Source organism: Crocodylus porosus, unplaced genomic scaffold (assembly GCF_001723895.1).
Source record: "Crocodylus porosus isolate Cpor-Errol unplaced genomic scaffold, CroPor_comp1, whole genome shotgun sequence".
Lineage (NCBI taxonomy): Eukaryota > Metazoa > Chordata > Crocodylia > Crocodylidae > Crocodylus > Crocodylus porosus.
The window spans coordinates 2,936,758-2,941,974 of NW_017728915.1; positions in this window are offsets into that span (position 1 = coordinate 2,936,758).

Below are 5,217 nucleotides of genomic sequence, written 5' to 3' on the forward strand. Positions count from 1 at the left end.
GGGATGCTGCATTTACAGCCCTGTTCTCCCCACCATCCCTCCCTCACTGTTGCACGTCTTCCTCAGGTAACTGCATCTCTGTGTGCTGTTAGAGTCTTGGCCTACCTTGTGAGGGTTTATTTGCTTTCTCAGCCCCTTCCCTTCCCCCCCCCGCATTCACTGGAGGGACCCTCAAGGCATTTCTGCTTCTCACCTTCCCTGTGTCAGTCCCCAGCCCAACTGCAACCTCTATGCAGTACTATCTTATATTGTCCACTTCTCCTCCAGCTTGTCTCTCCACAGACCTGTCCAGCTCAAAGAGGCAGTGGGGATGGAGAAAAGTACTGGGAGCCTTCAGGCTTCAGCTAATTAGTCAAGGTCAGGTTCAATATCTGAGATGCTTCCCAGTGCTGGGTCACCAATGGCCCAGTGTCCTGCTGCCAGCAGGTGAGTACTGAGGGGTCCAGCACTTTTCACAGACCACCCTTTTTAGTAAGGGCGAAGCGGGCCCTTTTTGATTCAGATTCGGATTTGGCCCTAATCAGGGACAGTGATTCGATTCGTCGATTTGGATCACTGTCCCTGGTTTGATTTGCCCAGATCTGAATCTGAAGATTCAATGCTGATTTGGAGAATCAGCGATTCAGACATAGATACAGCTTTAAAAGTTTTTTCTACTTATCTTGAGGTAGCAGGTGCGGCTCATGATCACTGTGATGCTGGGGCGCATGTAGCATCCCACAGGGGTGTGGGGGTGGGGAGGGGGGCTCTCCATGTGCTCAGCGGTGAACCTGGAAGTGGATTGGAAGTATTTCTGGTCCACTTCTGGGTCTGCTGGAGAATGCACTGCCCTCCCCTTCCCCCCTACTCCCCCCCATGCCTCTCTGGCTCAGGGATTGGCTGCAGGGGGATCCCGGGTGTCCCCCCCAGACCGAGCTGGGGGGGCGGTGCAGAGGGGCCCCTCAGCACGCTCCCCAGTGGACCTGGAAGTTGACCAGAAGTGCTTGTGGTCCACTTCCAGGTCTGCTGCTGAGCATGCTGGTGAGCCCACCATGCTTCTGTGGGACACTTCATGCGCCCCAGCATCGCAGCACTCATGAGCCCCTGCTACCTAGAGGTATGTAGAAAAAAGCATATAGAGCTGTCTCTTATGTCTGAATCTCTGAATTTTTCTGAATCTCTCCGAATTGATTTGGAGGGTTCCCATTCGATTCAGAGAGATTAAAGGGTCCTCTGATTTGATTCAGATTCGGAGATCTGGCCACCAAATTGGGCTGAATCTCTGCCGAATCAAATCAGGGACTGAAGCTTTGCACAGCCCTACTTTTTAGCCATAGTACCTAAGGACAGAAGAGCCTTCCTGTCATGAAGGCACAGCTGTGGGCGCCAAGAGCCCCTGGTTCTTTTACACCCATCTCTGCCAGGGCTTCATATACCAGGGCTCAAGCTCCTTTATTTTTGCACCCAGCTGCTGCTGGCTGCTTTTGAAAATGGGCCCAATCCTGCATTTCTGTTGGGGTGAATAAGAAGTAATTAAAGAACCTTAGGGGAGGGCTGCACCAGACCTGGGGTCAGGGTCTGACCCATTAACTTCCTATCTTGACTTCCACATCAGGTTGCCGCCCCCTGTGGTGGCTGTGAGACTATATTCATTAACTCTTGGGAGATCAGCTGAGCCCACTAGCGACAAAGAAACAGTTACTTCTCATTTTGAGAGCAACAGTGCTGAGGTGTTGTGCATGGGGTACTGGGCAAAGCAGTAGGAGTCCTGCCTCTGCCAGGGGTGGGCAAGTCATCTCCCACTCTGGGGTTTTGTTCTTCTGGCCCCTCCTTCCCCCCCCAACAGCAGTCTTTGCCCTATATGTTTAGATCAGTGGGGTCCAAACTTTTTGTCAGAGGTGCCACAAATTAGCTCTGTGCCCCCCCAAGCACCACTCTACAAAAACAACACTGCCCTATCTGTCACTGTGCTGCCTCTCCGCTCCCTAGTTGGCAACATGCCACATAAAGGCCATCTGGGCCACTTGTGGCACATGTGCTATAGGTTGGCCCCCCCTAGTTTAGATGGGCAGGGCTTCTCTCCTACTGGGTCCATGTGCAGCGCCCGGCACTGTGAAGCCCTGGTCTTGACTGCTGTGATTGGCAGAGGCCCAGACTCTAAGATAACAAAAGTCCACCCCAGCCTGTTGCATAAAAATGTTTATAAAAGTCAGCAAAAGTTAAAGATAGGCACCAGAATGAGTCCAAAGAAACACTGATATAAAGGCTGAGATTATGTGTGATATACAAAAGGAGCATGGGACCAGAAAGCAATGGACTAAAACTGTTGTGTTGGAAATAAGTCCTAATTGGTGGAGAAAATAATGAGACAATGGGCAACTCATCCCATTTACCCTTTCCTGGGTTCTTAATTTGACACTTTTGTCTGGGGCAGCCAGACTGGGAGGAATGAACTTTTACCACAGAAGCTGCCACTGTATCAGTTTCTCAGACCATGGTGTTTCCATGGTGCCACTGAGTATTTCCTGGGGTGCTACCCATCACTCTGATCCTGAAGGATCTCCTGAGCAGACTGAACCAGAAAGAGAGGAACAATGACATCTATCCTCCTCTCCCCACCTCCAGCTTTGGCTAAATCCTGAATCCCTCTGGAACATGAGACTTGAGATCCTGCAGTCTCCCCCTCCCTCAGGAGTCACTTTTCGCATCCCATCATATTTCTTTCTTTCTTTCTTTCTTTCTTTCTCTGCTGCGTCCTGGGCCCTCGCCAGGCTGCTTCTTTGCTCTCTGTTGTGTGGAAGTTGAAGGTTGTGTGACATGTATGATGGGATGGAGCAGGGTCGGAATTGTTTAGGACTGTGTGGCCGGCACGCCGACCGCGTAGCATGTGAGACACGACTGGAAATGCAGTGAAGGGGTGTGTCACGGTGTGATGTGTTGGTGGTTTGGTTGTTCCGGGGATTGTTTGTGCTTTCGCTTTGCAAGCGGTCACCATTGTTGTATCCCTGAACCCCTGAATAAAGTAATTAAAAAGTCAAAAGTCTTTCTTTCTTTGCTATGTTTTTAATGAGTCTGCCTTAACTGGCCAAGATGATTTTTTTCCAGAACTGCTGTAAGAACCTGACCAAAATACAGCTAAAAACGTTGATGTTAACACCCCAAAGCTGGTTCAAGCTTGCCAGATTTCAAAGGGGCTGATCAGAGGAAACTAAATACCAGAGGCATATGATTCATTTGATGTGGTTTTACAGAATCATAGATAAAGGGGGCTGGAAGGGACCTCAGGAAGTGACCTAGCTCAAATCCCTACTCAGGCAGGATCATCCCTGTCTAAACCATCCCAGATAAATGTTTGTTTGACTTACACTTAAAACATCCAGCAACAGAGATTCCACGGCCTCTCTAGGTAATCTGTTTCAATGCTTAATCACCCACAAAGTTAAAATTCTTCCTAATAGCTAACTTAAATCTTCCTTGTTGCAATTTCAGCCCATTACTTTTTGTCCCATCTCCTTTGGACACTGAAAACAATGTGTCAACATCCTCTCTGAAATAGCCTCTTTTGTATTTGAAGACTGTAATCCAACCCCACCCACCCAGTCTTCTACAGGTTAGATAATCCCAATTCTTTCAAATTTTTCCTGTGTCATTTTTTGCTTGGTCTCTCATCATTGTTGTTATTCTCCTTTTTTTACACTTCTCTTTCATAATTCATCTTGCAATCGCTATAACCTTTAAGTCCATTTCTGCAGTACTGCAGTACCCATCGTTCTACTAAATCCAGGATTTTGCACTTGTCCAGAGTGAATTTCATCTGATTTTTCCAAAGTATCCAAGCTGTTTTGAATCCTAATCCTGTCCTCCACCCTACCTGATCTTCTTTTGTGGGCATTTTGTCTTCAAGGAAATTGAATCAGAACCAAACCCCAGGGACAAGAACAGCTCCAGCCCATCTTGACTAACTGAATCTATTTTTTGCAAAAAGGAGAAGTATTGCCTTGTTTAGCAGCAGCCTAAGGACAGTCAAACAGGGAGGAGACAGCAGTTCTCCTTATAATGATACTTTACAGCTAAAGGAAAGGGAATGATGGCTATTATTACCATGAAAGCCTCACTTAATACTTTGCATGCCAATCCGTTAGCCCTTTTCCCTTCTTTTCTTGCATCTTTAATAAAAAGTTGGAATTTTTTTATCATGGTGGCTGTTGCCATGACACTGAGCAGACTGCAGTCTCTGAACTCAAATCCTGAGCCTTGTTTAGCTGTTCAGCATTATGCAGGGACAGGGTCACTTTAATACCTTTGAATCTCTGGGCTCATTCATTCCATTGAAATGATCACAACAGCGTCTCTAAGCACTGCTGAAGTACAAAGGCTCATGATGTGGGGGGAATTCCTTCCCATGGCTGCTAGGCACAGTGCTCAGGACAGCCTGTGTATTAACATCACTGAGGGACTCAGGGTCCAGCAGAGTGGCAGAAGCAGCCTCCACGGGAGCAGGCTGTGGTGGAGTGAGAGCTCTTGCTCCCAAGGACAGTGCTGAATCCCCCACTGTGGGTGGTGCACTTATAGACTGCAGGTCACTTGCTTTCCTGTGATACATCCCCAAGGAATCTGTACAATCACAGCATTATTTTAAGAGATTCCTCCCTGCCTACTATAGGGTCTCATTTGCACGCAGGCAACCTGCAAAGCCACTCCTTGCTCCTAGCAAGCTTTCTTCCCCAGTTACCCTTCTGCCTCACTCCCCCATACAGCAACTTGGCTTCCTGCCATGTACCACTTTCATGATGGTGTATGTTACATCACCAGCATGTTTAATTCATAGGGCAGAACAAGAGAAGTGGTGAGATTCCCAGCAAAGAAATAAACTCTTTATGTTTCTCATCTCCAGGATCCTTCCAGGTGCTAGGAATCAGGGGCCAGGAACACCTTGGAGCCTTAGGCCCTCAGAGCATCTCTTTTACAATTAACCCCATCGGTTGTAATTGCCTTGCTGCTAATCTTAACAGAGTAGGAGGGGAGCAAGTGTCTGCGTGCATGCGTATGTGGGGGAGTGCATTTGGAGTTAGCGAAGTGTGTGTCTCAGTAGCTGAGAACTGCACAGTCTAAGGCCATCTGAGCTTCTCATTCATTAAGCCGCCCCTTTGGAATGTTTCACTGCCCAATCAGCACGGCCCCTCTACCGCTCCGTGTGAATAATAATAATCCTTCAATGATTAGCAGGGCTCATGTGGT